The 18,089-nt window shown below is 32.9% G+C and overlaps 3 pseudogenes; 1 reads left to right on the forward strand and 2 right to left on the reverse strand.

Annotated features, from left to right (window-relative positions):
• Positions 1-6: 6 nt before the first annotated feature.
• LOC123882199 lies at positions 7-2,459 on the reverse strand (annotated as a pseudogene).
• Positions 2,460-5,439: 2,980 nt separating this feature from the next.
• LOC123882200 lies at positions 5,440-8,137 on the reverse strand (annotated as a pseudogene).
• A 2,975-nt stretch (positions 8,138-11,112) lies between these two features.
• On the forward strand, positions 11,113-12,915 carry LOC123882201 (annotated as a pseudogene).
• Positions 12,916-18,089: the final 5,174 nt, after the last annotated feature.

The raw sequence follows: 18,089 nt of genomic DNA on the forward strand, positions 1-18,089 counted from the left end.
GTTTAACAAGCCAAAAACTAGAGCAGTGTATGTTACAATATCTGGTTCTAGTCGTAGGGCAATCATTTCTTTAAAGAATATAATTGCGTTTTCAAGGTTATGAATCTTCATGTGTCCATCAATCATAACAGTGTAAGTAACAACATCTGGACTAATTCCCATTTGCTTCATGTCTCCCCAGATAGTCAAAACATTGTACTTTGCATCCTTTCCTTTTCTGTGTCCATAATAGAATTGTTTTAGTCTCTCATCGAGTAGAACTGTGTAGGTAATGACATCAGGTTTGATCCCTCTGATCTCCATATCCTGGAAGAGGTCATGAGCCTCTTGTGAGCAATTCATTATACAATAACTTTTTATCATAATTGTGTAAGTTACAATGTCAGGCGTAAATCCTTTCTCGAGAAAAAAATCAAACAAAGAGCGAGCAATTTTCATATTCCTTGCTTGGCACAATGCAATTTCCTTTATTTTTTTTTTAATCTCTTGGCACAATGCACTTTCTTTTTCTTTTTTTTGAATCTCTTGGCACAATGCACTTTCTTTTTCTTTTTCTTTTTTTTGAATCTCTTGGCACAATGCACTTAATACTTTAGAATACATTACTTTGCTAAGTTGCTTAAAACCGGAACCTTCTTTTGCAATATCTCCTTGGTTTGAAATTTCACAGAAAAGTTCATATGATTTTTCAATATGGCCAGCTTGACAATAGCCGTTAACCATGGCAGTATAGATTTCGACACCTTCATCTTTCCGACAGTTAAAATATGCCTCAGCATCTTCAACCTTGCCCACTGAACACAAACCTTCAATGGTAATCTTATGTGTAGTAGAGTTCGGCTTCCACACCTTGACTATCCATATAACTCAAAAGGTCAACTGCCTCACAATCACGACGATTTCTGAACAAACCGGCAAGTAGTACATTATAAGCAACAACATCAGGTTTAAGTCCATTTTCTTCCATTTCTTTGAAAGTACTATAGGCTACATCGGGTTTACCTTGAAGACAGTAACCACTAATAAAGGTTGTGTAGTGTTTGATATCCACATCGATATGCATAGATTTCAACTCCTCCAACATACCTACTGCTTCATCCACCTTACCCAATTTACACAAAGAATTAAATACAATATTGTAAGCAACCCCATCGAGAAAACACACCCGATCGCTTTAATTCTTTAAATGTATCTACAACTTCTGAATCCATACCCCATCTCACTCGTGCAATGAAGGATACAACTAGCAATCACATAATTCGTCTCTATACCCTTCGAAATCATGTCATCGTGTAATTTGAAAGCTTTACCCAAATCATTGCTCCTACAGTATCCACGGATCAACGAAGAATAAACATGAAAATCAGGAACAAGTCCCTCCCATTTCATGTCATAAAACACATCCTCGGCTTTATGCTAATTTCATTTCATTACAAAACCCGCGAATAACCGTAGCATAGGCATAAACCTCAATAGAAGCGTTCCTCTTTCTATGATATTGAAGTACGTGATATCCCAAATCAGACATACGATTATTACACAACCCCTCAATATAAGCTTCATAACAATACGAATTCGGAGTCACCCCGGCATCCTTCATTTCATCAAACACACGAACAACGTATTTCAAAGAATCAACCTTCTTACACAATGCCTTGATAACAATGCCATAAGTGTGAAGGTTAGGACACAAACCAAGCCTCTTAATTCGACCATAAACGTCCAAAGCCATATCGATTTTATCATAAATTAACCAAACGGTTAATAAGAAAATTACAAGCAAACATACTTGGAAAAATCCTAAACCTCTCAATTTGAAATTGAAACAAGAACTCAACACTTTCATCAAACATATTAAGACCAACATAAGCTTTAACAAACCCATCAAAAGCTCTAACAAAGTAACAATTTTTATTATCGAAATCAACACTTTCTACAAGTTTCTCAAACAATTCATGAATTTCAAATAATGGGTTTTGTTCGGAACAACGAGTAATTATATCGCGATAAAGATTATCCAAACTTGTATTCCAATTCCAATAACATAGTATTCTAATAAAAGAAGCATAGGTTTGAATGTTGTGTGTGAAACCATGTTGGTTGAGTTGGGTAAAGTAAGAGAGTGCAAGTGAAGGGTTGTTACGATAAAGGTAAAGTTTTTGGAGGACTTTGAAAGTGTTAGGATCAAAAGATGAGAAATTTGAGGGTTTTGTGAAATGGGTTTGTGAGGAAGAAAGTGCAAGAGAAGTGGAAGAAGAAAAGTTGAATTTTTTGTTGTAGTGAATGGTTTTGGTTTTGGAGAATGAGTTTTTGAAGAGAGAAAGAAGAATGAAAGGAGGGAAATGCAAGAGACGACACAACATACCAGTCGTGATGCGTGCGGCTGAGTAGCGGCGAGGCTGACAGCGGCGAGGAACAAGAGTGCGGGCGGCTGGAACAAACAAAACAGAAAATCTAAATAGTGTATTGTTTTAAATAAAAATAAATTAATATAAATTTTATTAAAGTTATATTTTATGATAAAATCATTCTTTCGGTATTTTTTAACGCAGAGGACCAAAATCACTAACGGATTGCAGAGTTAAAGACTATTTTGTATTTTTTTTTTGAGTCTAGGATTGGGAATAGGCCAGGCCAGGCCAGACTTTGACAGGTCTGAGTCTGGCCTACGATTTTTCTTCAAACCTAAGCCTGACATATGCCTATCAAATGCAATTTTTTTTGTCTGGTCTGAGCCTGTTTTAAAGTCTTGTCTGACCTTGTAGTCTGTTTAAAAGTCTGTGTTACATAAATGCCTCTATATAGTCTTTTTAAATAGACTAAACAGGTCTTAAAGCCTATTTCATATTTAAATTTTTATAATTTCTACAACATTAAGAAAAAACTAATAAAATGATTAATACAATTACTATATAATTAATAATATTATATAAATAATAATTATTAAATATAAACAGGTCGGCCTATCAGGCTTTGTAGGCTTTTTTAAAAGGCCTGAGCCTGACCTATTTATGTAAATAGGCTCTTTTCAAAGCTTGAGCCTAGCATTTTTAATAAACATGTCAGGCCAGGCTTAAACAGGCCAGGCCGAAGGCGCCTGTAGGTCGCCTGACCTATTCCCAACCATACTTGAGTCAGGGACCATAATGACAGAGAGTTGCACATTCAAGGACCAAAATGGTTGTTTCCCCGTCCCTAGTGCCAACTCAGCAAGCTGATGTGTGCCCAAAAAAATGTCACGTCGGTTCTTTTTGTTGAGTTAATGGCCAAAGTTAACATCAGAGACTAAACTGACTAACGAAATGCAAATTCAAATACTATATAGTATTTTATACTCAGTTAGAAACCAGGAATGACAGTGAGTTACATGGAGGAACAAAAATGACTATTTCTTTTTTATTTATTTATTTTATAAACAGAGTCTTTTGACTAACATGGACTAAATGGTTTTTCTTGAAGCAATAATCCTTCAAATATATTTTTTTTAATTACTTTTTTAGCATTTTTTGCCAGTATTAAGTTAACTTGTGAATATTTTGTAAAATTTTGAATGATTTAAACCATGATAAAAATTGTCACGTCACTTTTGATCCTGGACCTTGAGATTTTGATGGTAAGGTGGTGACAAATAATTGGCCAAAAATGTTCATCATTGGCCAAATAATTGGACATGGATTTCATGCAGTCAGGGACCGGTGAATTCATGCAGTCAGTTCATTATCTACCATTTGATCAATATATCAAAATGAATTTATCAGATTTAAGGGCTGTGATTCACCTGCAATCATTTTTTGACGGTAGGGAATCCATATCCCAAATAATTGCCTTAAAAAAGCCATTGGCCAACTTTAGAGCACGTTCTTTTTTATTTTAGGAAATTGCTATGTATAGCGAAAGATTTTCCACGAATACATCACGACAAGTGCAATTTGCCTATATAGTACCACTACCTACATGTATTCCATTAAATACGGAATTAAAGTGTCAACAAAATTGTTTTGCCTACAACCCCAACACATGCTTAATAGAAAATGTGAGTGATTCGTTGTACACTACAAATGCATAATGCTATCTAATGGCCCGTGACTAGAGCTGTCAAAACGGGCGGCCCGGATAATTTCGGGCCGGCCCGGTCAGGCTCCGGGCTTTATCGGCCGGGCTAAAAAGCCCGAATAAAAAACGGGCTACCAAAATTAGTGCCCGAGCCCCGGCCCGGTACGGGTAGTCGGGCTTTCGGGTCGGCCCGGTTTATTTTTAACTTTTTTTTTTATTTTTAGTGCTCAAGTCAAACTCAACCATGTAAATAGCATTAATAATTCTCACGCGTCCTATTTTTTACTCATCCGCTATATATATATATATATATATATAATAATTCTCGCGCGCCGTATTTTTACTCATCCCCTATCTACGAGTTTCTCGCGCGCCATATTTTTACTCATCCACTACCTACGAGTTTCTCGCGCGTCATATTTTTTACTCATCCGCTACCTACGACTTTCTCGCGCGCCCCTATTTTTACCTTCCGCTACGTACGAGTTTCTCGCGCGCCCTATTTTTATTCATCCACTACGTACGAATTTCTCGCGCGCCCTATTTTTACTCATCCACTACCTACGAGTTTATCGCGCCCTAGTTTTACACATCCGCTACTTACGAGTTTTCCGTGCGTCATATTTTTACTCATCCGCTACCTACGACTTTCTCGAGCGCCCTATTTTTACTCATTCGCTACGTACGAGTTTCTCGCGCGCCCTATTTTTTTTCATCCACTACGTACGAGTTTCTCGCGCGTCCTATTTTTACTCATCCGCTACCTACGAGTTTCTTGGGTGCCCTATTTTTACTCATCTGCTACTTAAGTAACGAACGGTGTTTTATAATTTATATTACAAACTAATTTCAAATCATCCAAAAGAAATTATTTATATTTATATATATATATATATAATATATTATATATATATATTTTAATTTTAATTTTTTCGGGCTTATGGGCCGCCCGCGGCCCATTCGGGCTAGCCCATATTTTAATCGGACTTTGTCGGGCCGGGCTAAAAAGCCCGGAAATAATTCGGGCTGGGATTTTTAATGCCCGAGCCCGGGAAAAAATCGGGCTTGGCGGGCCGGCCCATTCGGGCTAGCCCATTTTGACAGCTCTACCCGTGACACACGGATTAATGAAACCTAAATTGTATTGTTTGTAAAATATAAAAAAATTAGAACTTCGACTCGTGCGATGTATGAGTCTAATTAACCATAATATGAAATAATAAAAATACGATAGAAAATTTTTAATACTAAAAGATATATAAAAAAGCTAAGTGACATTAAACATTAGTTCAACAATAAATTTGAATAAATATTCATACAATAGAAATTATGATAAATTACAAAATATTTTCTTATAGATTATATTGAAAGTTTTATTTGTATTTTCACTGTTTTCGTCGATAATCAAAATCGTTAATACTTCTCTAAAAATAACTCTTGAAATCGCGACGCAACGGAACATAAATCCATACGTACGTGATGCTGCCTCATGAATCAAAGGATATGCCTTCATGAAAAATGGTATGAAACAAATCCATCACATTCTTATCAAGAACAAGTCCAACTTCAACACCACCTTTCAAATCCTTACTTTCTGTTAATCCAATTGTTAATCCTCTATCAATTGAAGTAATCTCCACTTTTTCAGGCCTTCCAAAACCAAAATCAATCTCATATACTCCAAATCTTGTTGAACCAGCAACTCCTATTCCTTTAACTCCTTCCCCTAGGGGTGTGCAAAAAATTTGGTTATCCTTAACCAAATTACTAATCAATCCATATCCAATTTTAGTTTGTAAAATCCATTTAAAAAAAAAACCACACCACTCCAATAAAAAAACACCAATTATAAACCATAACCACATTTTGTAATTTGGTTTGGAATTGGTTTGAAAATTTAGGCCCAATAGCTAATTCAGGCCCAATCTTCAATTTTTTAAAATTCTTTATTATATAATAAAATAATTAATTAAAAGAGGGGTGGAGGACCGGTGGTCAACCGGCGGCCAACGCCGGACCACCGGCGGCCGGGTGCGGCGGCGGGGCGGCGATTTTCCGGCAAACTCCGGCAAACTTCCGGCGACCGACGCGGTGGTTGGTGGTGGTTGGCGGCGGTGCTCCGGCGGCCGGCCACCGTCAACCACCCTTTAATATTTAATTATTTTTTATTTAACAAAATTTATTTATTTTAAAAATAATTATAAAAAACAGATTTTTGATGGTTTTATTTTTTTAAAAAAATCTATATTTTAATTATTTTGGGGCTTAAAAAAATCTGTTTTGTTGGGCTTAGTTTGAAATATGTTTGGGCTTAGAAAAAAAACTTTTATGAATTGATTATAAACCAATAATTCATAAAATTAAAGAAAAATTATGTTTTTTTTTATAAACAATAATTATTAAATATGTTCTTTTTAATCAATTAAACAAAAAAAAAAATTGGCTTAATTATTGTAAAAAAAAAAGTTTAAATATATAGGAATTAAAAGTTATAATAATGCATTTTTTAAAAAAATAAAATAAAATTTAAGATGAATCGGTTATAAATAAGTAACCTATTTTTTATTATAAACCGGTTATAAATTGGTTTCAAACCGATTATAAACCATATCCAAATTAGTTTTGCAAAATAACCAATTTTTCATTAAAATGGTTTTGGTTCTAAACCAAAACCATAAATATGGTTTGGTGTGGTGTGGTTTTTAAACCATGCACACCCCTACCTTCCCCAACATAGCCATTAATTTAAACATGAATGTATCTAATCCATCAATAACACTACCCTTGTCCATTTTTTTAATTTTATCATAAATTTTCTTAGCAACAATCACCATACCATCTTCTTTTGTAAAATCCTCTGGCTCAGTATCAACTATATGATTAGTTACACAATTTCCGAAATAGTTTTCGGGAATTGGATGATCTAATCTATCTCTACAATCAACAGGAAAACCAAATGAAAATTTCTGCCTTTTATCGCTTTCGGATTGTTGTATCGATTTTGCTATGCAAACAGACACATAAGAACATGTAAGAACAAAACTTGTATAATTTCTTTGGATGTTCTTGTTCTTGTTCTTGTTCTTGTTCTTGTGCTTCTTCTACAACATTGTTCCATTTGGACAATATACTTTTGTTTAATTTCTCCAAATCCGTGCGTGTGAGCTCGAACGTGGCTCGAACGGAATCCTTAATGATTGGTTGAAACATGTTTTGACATAATCTTTATGCTTCTTACAATGCTCCTATCAAAATGTGATGAGATTCTGTTCCAAGTATTTATGAAAACATTCTCAAGATCCTTTGGATCTTTGATTACTTCCCCTTTCCAAAAAGGGTTCTAAAAAAGGTTCCAAAGTTGGTGCTTTTGTTTCTTCAAGTGATTTACTTATAGAAGCCCAAGCTTTGACGAACATGGTTGAAGATTTTCCATCAAGAACAGCATGGTGTGTGCTTATTCCAATAGAAAAACCACTTTTGGGGAAAAGAGTTATTTGAATTGAGATAATAGAAGCAAAAGAATCAGTTGATTCTAAGTTTGGTACAAAAGAACGAGACAAAGAAGCTTCATGTGGTGAATTGTGCTCCAAGATTTTATTAAAGTCTATATCATCATCAGACTGAGCTAAGAGCAAAGAAACTCCATCGTCGTTTGGATTGAATTGGATGAATGGTTTCGGAGAATCAGAAGGCCAAACGATATTACCGGCTAAAGGAAGGAAGTGTTGGAGGGTTAAAGAGAGTGAGGTTTTGAGTTTTGGAACAAGATTATGGAAGAAGAAAGAAGGGTGTGATTCGGAATTTGGGAGGGGTGTAGAAGAAGATGCGTTCTACTGGATGGAACCTTAGCCAAATCAAGTCAAAGAAAGTGAGAGGAAGAGATAATTGGGTTGAAGAATGAGGAGCAACTTTGCATTGTTCATGGATTTTGATGTGATTGTTTAGAGAAGCCATTTGAAAGATGATGTGTGTTCTATGAAATATTTGCTAGTGCTATATTTATATACTTGTTCTAGTTTATAATGTTTAAATCTTTTGTTTTCTCATATATTTTCTATATTGGAGCGTAATCGAAGTTGAAATACCGTCGATTTATCTTTTATTTATGTGTAATTATTTTGCATAATATACTGTATAAAAAATAATAATTATATTAAAAGAATTAGTGCGTAAATATAAATATTAGATGTAGTAATTAACAACCAATCACTCACATTTTCTATTGCCCTCGCTAAGAACGTGAGATGATCTATTATGAGAATAAAAAAAACTCACTTGGGTTAGTTTAGTAGTGTTGGCTTGAATCTTTGGAGTATATTTTTTTTCAATGTCTCAAATTCAATTCTCTGTCGTGCTAATTTTGGTGGGCCAAGTCCATACAGAGAAAAAAAAAACTTTGGCTTTAATGGACCATCGTAAGTGAGCGGTGAGATTGGTTCCCTGAATTAGTCGGTCCAAGGGTCGGATGCCAAATTTTAAAAAAAAATTAAAATATAATAAGAACGTGCTCTGTTGGCCAATGATGAACATCTATGAAAGGAAAATTCTAAAATAAAAAATCTAACACACTAGTGGACTAACCTACAAAAGTTGAATGCTTCTCGAAATAGATTCAGCCTAAATACTTTTTTTTCCTGTTAAGCTGCGGTCACTAGCTCTCAATTGTTTAAATATAAAAAATATAATTTGTAAATTTGGATTGTCCGATTAAGATTGGAAGGGCTGTGATTGTTCCGACTGTATATAGTCACTAGTGTTGAGTGAATCCAATCCACATCCCTATATGAGGCCTATATATATATATATGTAGTTGGAAATAGGTTAGGTCGAGTTAGACTTTGTCAAACCTAAACTTTGTCTGTAAAAATATTGGCATAAGCCTGACATTTGGTCTGTCATAATATTATTTTTTAGTTATGTGTCTGGCCTTTTGAAAGTTGATATGACATGTTAGTGTGTTTAAAATCCTATTTCACGTTAACATATTTAAATAAATAATTATATTTAATTTTTAAATATAATAAAAAACTACTAAACCAATGAGATTAAACTTTTTGATATTTAACATGATATTTCTAAGAATTTGACTATATATGACATCATATTCTAATTCTAGTTTATAATAATACATTTATATATGTAAAAAATTAATGTAGATTAATAAATTTAAACTACCGAAAAAATTAATATATTTATAATTTAATCAAAGTAAAAAATTTAATATATAATAATAGTAGTGGCAAAAATATTATTCATATTTACTTAAATAAACCGGTTTAGTTGGTTTAAAAGACTTTTTTAATGTCCCACAACCCGACTTTTTTAGCTAAATAATAGACTTATAAAAAAGTTTTGGTCTGCTCTATTTAAATAAATAGTCCTGGTCTGAGCCTATCTAGGCTACACCGTAGGCCCCTATAGGCCGGCATGAGATATTCCCAATTTTTAATGACAATTTTAGTTCTCTATTTTTACTCACTCGATCACTAAATTAGTTTCCCATATTTTGAAATCACTCAGTTTTGGTCTATTTATCATATTTTATAGTTTAAAAAGGATGATTTAATATATTTTAAATGACATAACATACGACTTGATGATATAGATTTATTTAGGTGAATTAATTATTTACATTTCATTACTTAAATTACATAAATGAATAATTTTTGAAATTGAAACCGAAGTTTTTAATAAATTCTGATGTAATTGTATGTTTTTATCATTTAATATCATTAGGTTGTATTACATCATTTAAAAATATGTTAAATCACCAATTTTAAATACAGAAATTAAACAAAGAGATAAAAATCGAGTGACTTTTTAAATAGAGGATATTGATTTTTTTTTTTGGGTTTTCACCCTTTGGTTCCTAGGGGAATGGAGCTTTAATAGTTCAGAGTTCGGGGCGAGTTCTAGCATCAAGTGGTTCCAGTATAGGGAATATTATCAGTGAGTGAAAATAAAAAACCTAAACTGTAATTATGACAAATATAAATATACTAAGCCCTAAGTACATATTATTTGTATGGAAATGAAGATTTTTTTTATGGAAATGAAGATTTGTTTCATTTAGTGGTTTAAGATAAGTGTAGGGTGACACTATTTGGATCTATACACATTATTATAAGCTGAGTGGGGACATATGGCTGTTTTATATATTAACAATATTACTATTATTATATAAATGATGATGGGCTTTAAATAAGGGTTTAATATCCTCAATATTGTTTTCTTAAAAAAAAAAATTAAAAGGAGAATATTAACACGTGTACATATGGCCTGACACATGTTAAGGAATTAAAAATAGAAATTATGATTTAAAATTTGTGCATTTTAATTTCTTAAGCATTGAATTTTTTATATCATTAAATGTTGAATTTCTATATTAAAATACCTTAACAAGTGTCTTAATACACATGTTAACAAGACCCAAATTAAAAATAGAGCTGTATGTATGAGAGATGAATACAAGTGGGATATATTGGTGTGCATATATAATTGGGTGATATACGTGACACCTAAGAGTTAATGTGCTGATTAATTATCTGATTAATGAATTTTTTTAAAATGATTTGTTTGGAAAACTCGAATTCGATTCTTAGTGAAAATAATTTTAATCAGACTTTATTTATCTCACAGTTTAACTTAAGATTATGTCCCTGAAACTCTATTCCCCAAAAAAATAAGAGGGTTAATATCAAATAATATTTGACCGCACCATTTGTACATTCACACATATTTGAAAAAAGAAAACATAATTGAATGTGTATTTTTAAAATGAGTGTTTCCATTATGTGCAAATTTACGCATGTTAAAAAGTTTAATATAATAATTTTGTACCAAGTTCAAGTACAAATTTCGGGACGTATTGTGTTTTTTATATTAAATATATAATTTTCTAATAAAAAATTACTACTTTTAGTTGATTTAACATGTTTAATACCGAATATTACACATGTTAAACAAACTCTTTTTTAAATAAAAGTCAATAATCATAGTTTAATACTCTTATTGAGATTTGAGTGATACATAATGTGTTGACCTTATAATTATAGTGTATCAAATTAGCACCAAAACACAAACCAAAATTTCACTTGCAAGAATGGCATCATCATCAATCAATAACCGCAAACCAAGTGAAATTTTCAAAGCACAAGCCCAATTATACAAACACATGTATGCCCACATAGATTCCATGACTCTTAAATGGTCAATTGAATGAACATACCAAACATAATCCACAATCATGGCAAACCAATTTCTCTTTCAAACTTAGTTTCAATTCTTCAAATTCCATCATCGAAAATCGATAACGTGCAACGTCTCATGCGTTACCTTGCGCACAACGGATTCTTCGAGATAATAAAAAATCAAGAATTGGAAAATGAAGATGAAAAAGAAGAAGAGGCTTATGCTCTCACTATTGTTTCAGAGCTTCTTGTTAAAGGAAGTGAACTTTGTTTAGCTCCAATGGTTGAGTGTGCTCTTGATCCAACATTTTCATCTTCATTTCATAAGTTCAAGAAATGGATTTATGAAGAAGATCTTACACTCTTTGGTGTTAATTTAGGATCGGATTTTTGGGAATTTCTTAATGAAAATCCTAAATATAATACAATGTTTAATGATGCAATGGCTAGTGATTCCAAAATGATAAATTTAGCATTGAAAGATTGTGATTTTGTGTTTGAAGGGTTGGGATCAATTGTTGATGTTGGTGGTGGAAATGGAACAACAGCTAAGATTATTTGTGACAAATTTCCTAAGTTGAAATGTATTGTGTTTGATAGGCCAAAGGTAGTTGAGAATTTATCTCAAAGTGGTAATTTGACTTATGTTGATGGGGACATGTTCACATATGTTCCTAAAGCTGATGCTGTTCTGCTTAAGGTGTGCTTTTCTAAAATCTAAACCAAGATTTTTTTTTTCCTTTATTTTTCTTTGATTTTCCCACAGTTTAATCAACTTGAGGAATCAATTGAAGTGTGTTGATATTAAATGTGGTTATTTATTTCAATCGAAATTCAAACATTAATTTGCTATATTGTAAGACTCTAATTTTTTTAGCTATATTCAATTCATATTGGTTAATCGAAGATATTTTACTTCAATTATATTATGTTTTGACCCCTTTTTAAGATTCAGTATTTTGTCCTTAGATTTAGATCCAAAAATAGTAATGTGACAAGTTTATTCACATGAAATAAAAATGATACATTATAAATTCACTCGAAGTTTTATGCCACATTAATAAAAAAGTTTGTCACGTCACCACTATTTGATCCAAAGAATTGAATTTTAAAAAGACGGACAATATATTGGTGAGAGATAATAAAAATAGGAGAACCAAAACTACCACTAATCGTTTTTTTGAGGCAATTTTGAAAATTTATTTATTTGAGTGCTTAACTCATTTTTCAAAAAGTTATTATTAAGGAAATTTCTAATGCTTCATCTTTATCTATTTGTCTCTCTGCAGTGGATTTTACATGATTGGACTTCTAAGGATTGTATAAGGATACTGAAAAAATGTAAAGAAGCTGTTACAAGTGATGGAAAAAGAGGAAAAGTGATTGTGATAGATATGGTGATAAATGAAAAGAAAGAAGATAAGCAACTTACTGAAATAAAGCTCCTTATGAATGTATCAATTTCATGTCTTAATGGAAAAGAGAGAACTGAGAAAGAATGGAAGAAACTCTTCATAGAAGCAGGTTTTCAAGACTACAAAATCTCTCCTTGTACTGAATTACTGTCTCTAATTGAGATATTTCCTTAAAACACTAATGCTGTGGTCCATTTAATAGTTTATTTTACTTACTCCATCCGTGACACTATATAAGCAAAATTCATTTTTTCTAAGTTCATTGTATAATTAATGTATATGCTGATTTTGGGCTTCTGGCATTTTTCTTTGGTGGTAGGGTAAACTTGGTGCATTTCTTCTCAATGTTTAAGAACTGTTAGATGTTGATGTTGGGGTGGTAACATTCATAGTGGGGCATCCCTTGCTGTCATGGTACCTTCTTAATAAGTTCTGCCATGTTTAGTTTGTATTATATTGTGGGAGTTGTCAAGCTGGTTTTGTTGTATTAGAAGGATATTATTGTTTTGAATTTTTCCCGACTCTCGAGCACATGATTTGACGGATTGTTACGATCCTTCATAAAAGGTGCGTAGTTAGTTAATCCATGCTATGATGCTGGATTCTAATCTTATTGGTTGTAAAGGTTAGAGTATCCTTTTGTTAGGTGAGTTGGGACCAATAGTTTATGAGGGTAAGATTAGACCTCAAGAGTCAAACAACGCACTGATAAATTTACTTCTAGATAATAAAGGCACGAAAAATTAAACCGTCTTTAATATATGACATAACATATCAAATAAATAGGGCTTTCGCTCTCTTTCTTTACCAAAAAAAAAACAAAAAACAAATAAATACATAATACATTAATACAACATTAATGCAAGTATTAAAATAGACCAAAACATAACCTCAAAAAAAAAAAAAATAGACCAAAACATTGATTTAGAACATGTAAACAATAGAATGGATATCACAACAAAGTGTTTAAGGATAGATCTCAATAAGAGACAAATATCCAGTCAAGGGAGATATCTTATAGTCTTGAAATCCTGCTTCTTTGAAGAGTTTCTTCCATTCATCCTCATTTCTCTCTTTTCCATTAAGAGAAGCCATGTTTACATCCATAAGAAGCTTTACTTGAGTAATTTGGTTCTCATCTTTCTTTTCGTTTATCACCATATCTATAATAATCACTTTTCCTTTTTTCCCATCACTTGTAACAGCTTCTTTACATTTTTTCAGTATCCTTATGCAATCCTTATCAATCCAATTATGTAAAATCCACTGAAGAATATGAAAAAAGAAACAGAGGATTAGATGTTTCTTTAGTAAATTATTAAGGAAATGGTTTGATTTTTAAGGAAATGGGTTTGATTTTTAAGAAACAGTGATTGAACAATATACCATAATCAGATGCTTTCATTTTCATATATAAAATGTTTTCATAACAAAAATTTATACTTTCATGCTTTCTATTATTAAATGCTTTAATAAAAACAATAGGTGTATCTGTTATTAGATTGATACTTATCAACAAAAGTGTTTAGTTTGCAATTAACACAGTTGCAAAAGGAACATCTAAGTTAACAATGTCAAGACAGAAAAAAAATTCAGCAGCATTTACTTTATAATTATCGTACAATCATAATTAATCACCTATGACATCGTACATTACATTAAATTTGTTTTCTTTCTTTTAGACAATTTAACCGTGACAATTCTGAAGAAATTGATCCGGATTACGCTGAATTCCTTCACAAATATGGTGAAGATTATTATGAGAAATTGGAAAATTCAACAAGTAACAACACAGATGCTGGTGTGCATACCTTTGAATTCACTCTTAACCATTTTCAACCATGTCAGAGAAACACAAATTGTAAGTTTTTATCTTGTCATTTCATTTTTCACATCTGAACTTAGTTTTCTTAATTGTCTATGATATTTATTATCTATTATTTATATTGGTTTAATTATTCAAATTTTGTTTTATAGACTTTGCCAAACGACTTCTCAACTTATGCTCGTCATTTAAATTTGCAACCCTAATTCTTGAAGTACCTGGAACAAACAGTTCCAAGGTACATTTAAGGTATCCAACCAATCCTTCTGAAAATGTCCAGATTGTTGGAGGATGGAAAAACTTCTGCTTTGACAATGGAATACAATTCGATGATAGGCTTCGAATTGAATTCAAACATGTTTATCCAAATGTTGGCAAAGTATTTAAGGTTACAACCTAATTGGATACATATATGTGAGATCCATATGTAACCTACCTAAATGTTTAATTTTTTGTTTCAAGTTTTCCTTCAAATTGTAATAGACATTGACAACAAATTTTAATTAAGTTACCTTTGATGTTTGATGTTTGATTTTACATGTTTCATTTGTAATTCAATTATATTAATGTTAATTTACATATGTGGACTTATGAAAAGTGGAACTGAAAAAAAATGCAGCGTAACGTTACGACCCGTGCGATAGCACGGGTCTATTACTAGTTATTAAGAAACTGCGAAGACGTAGACAAACACAGATATCAGACACAATATATAGATATAGAGATTTATAATAAATTTAAAAATGAAGAAAAAAAATGAATGTAACTACATATGTCATTGTTATGTGAGACATCAGACACATTTTGAATATGAAGTGTAAATGCTACATATTTAAAGAAGGAAGTTAATGATAAAATAAGTAAATTATCGAACTTTCTCAATAATTTCATGTAAAAAATGACGATGTTATGATTTGAAATAAACTACTAACTAAAAAGAAAAATTACTTTAATCTCTAATTTTAGCAAATATAAGAATTAGAATTTTGTTGTTGGTGTAAATCGGATATCCTTTATGCGTAACTGTAAAAACTAATCCCTTAAGTCTTGTAGGGATCCCAAATGGACGTCAAACTCTCCCTAAGAATTTTTAACACTGCTGCATGCCTATTGATGACGAATCGTCACACTCTCTAATCCAGGCCTATTTTAGCAACATTGGATGCATTTTTAGTAGATTTTTAGCAATAAATATAAGAGAAATCTAACCATAAGCTTGATTACTTGTTTTGCAAGAAAACAGGAAAAAATTGCAGGAAATGGATGTTTTTCACTACGCTGGGGGCGTAGCCCATCACGCGCCGCGTGATGGAGCTCACAGGGAGCCAAGATTTTCACTCTGATCACGCGCAGCGGGATACCTGACCACGCGCGGCGTGAAGCCTTGTTCAAGAAGAAGATTGCTCTCTGACTTGATCACGCGCCGCGTGATACCGTTATCACGCGCGGCGTAGTTGATGGATCTGCAACCACGCGCGGCGTGATAGATCTGACGCGCGGCGTGGTTGCGTTTAGTGATGACGTTAGTCATTACATGGAAATAAAGACCATTTTCAAGTGATTTTAGAGGTTTTTGACCTAAATCATGAAGAATAAGACATTGATTTGAAGCTACATGCGAAGGAAGAGAGCAAATGAAAAATTGTTGGATTTTATAGCATTTTTACGCCTGGGGCGGAATTCTTTACGCCCTGGGGCGGAAATTTCACTGAAGAACCAAGATTGCTCACTGTTTTGCCGTTTCAGGCGGAAAAAGCTGTGCCTGAAACGTAATTCTTTACGCCTGAGGCGGAAATTCTGTGCCTCAGGCGGAAAACGTTACTTTTGATCATTTTTATAAAAAGGAAACATCAGATCTGGATCATTATCGAATTTTTACGCAAAAGAACAGCTATTGGAGCGATTTTGGAGGATCAAGAGCGACCAAGCAAGGGTTCCAGTGTGGAAACACATCAAGATTCTTCTTGTAATCATGCTTTCTTTCATTTTATTTGATGTAATTTCTGAATTTGCAATGTCTAGCTAAATTCTCATGATTGGTCCTTAGGTGATTCTAATTACTTTTGATCTTGAATTATGTGATTGTCATATGATATGATTAATGAATTACGAAGTTAGTTTCTATTGATTGTTCTTTGTGCTTAATGCTTTGTATGAATTCGCGACTTATATGATGATTGCAATGATTTGTTTTACTATGACGATAGGAATAAATCATCGATCTAGGAACGATTAATCAATTAACTTTCACTTAAGACATTTCGGATTGTTAATTGAGATTAAAAGATTAAAGTTTTTTCTTCCTCACATGATCATAGGTCTTACTAAGACATTAGGGATTGATGATCATGAGAGAGGATTATGTTACCAAGACATTGGGCATAATCAATTATGTTTTAATCAAATCATGAAACTAATTCGACTAATTCGTTATCATACATGAAATTACCAAGAGAAATAGTAATTAGATGACCAAAAAGGACCAATCGCTTTTCTTACATCAATCTAAACACCAAAGTAATTCCGAAGTTTAAAAATTTGAACTTGAAACCAAACAAGAACCCCCCTTTTTACAATTTATGTCAAGTTACATGAGTATGTCTTCAATTTACAGTTGATTTAGAACAATCCCTGCGGAGAGAACGATTTTATTATACTACTTGACGGCTATTTAGTACACTTGCTAAATTTCTATCAAGTTTTTGGCGCCGTTGCCGGGGATTGTTGATTAAATCAACAAGGCAATTGAGTCATACTTTTAAATTTTATTGTTTTATTGATTAAGTTTTTGTTTATTTTAATTATAAATATATATAAAAAAAATATAAGTTCTGAATTTTATTTTCATTTTCATTCTTGTGTAGTGCAGTTGCTTCTTAAGGTATTTTCTGGTTGTTTATGCAAGGTAGGAAAGTAGCAAGAGAACTTGTCTTTGATCCTGAAATAGAGAAAACAGCTAAAGCAAACAGGAAAGCAGTTCGGTTAGCCCGAGAGGCTGCCCGGTTAGCAGGTGTTGCACAAGAAAGTAGTGAAGAAGCGGTTTCTAGTCCAAACACAACGGACAACGAAGCCAACATCATGGCTGAAAATCCACCACCACCCTCCACCAGTTGTGCCTGAGAGGATGTTAGGTGACTATGGGCAAAGAAACAATGGAGAGCTTGCCAATCTGGGTTTCCAACCGAGAAATCATGTGTCATTTGATATCAAGAATTCAGTGCTCAGCGCCCTCAAGGAGAATCAATACTCAGGGGCAGAAACACAATGTCCAAATCTCCACCTGGAGCATTTCTATGAAGCTTGTGACTATACAAGACCCACCAGGAGTATCTGAATCAGATAAAAGATTAAGGCTTTTCAAGTACTCGTTAACTGGAAGAGCTAAAGACTGGCTGGACACAATACCACCCAACACCATCAATACTTGGCAAGAGCTAGAGATGAAGTTCATGGATAGGTACTTCCCAATTCATAAGTATCTTGAAAGAAGAGCTGACATTAACAAGTTTTGAGCAAGGAGACTCCGAAACATTGTATGATGCCTGGGAAAGATTCAAACTGAGCCTGAAGAAGTGTCCTAAGCATGGGCTTGATAGTCATACTCAA

Source organism: Trifolium pratense, linkage group LG4 (assembly GCF_020283565.1).
Source record: "Trifolium pratense cultivar HEN17-A07 linkage group LG4, ARS_RC_1.1, whole genome shotgun sequence".
Lineage (NCBI taxonomy): Eukaryota > Viridiplantae > Streptophyta > Magnoliopsida > Fabales > Fabaceae > Trifolium > Trifolium pratense.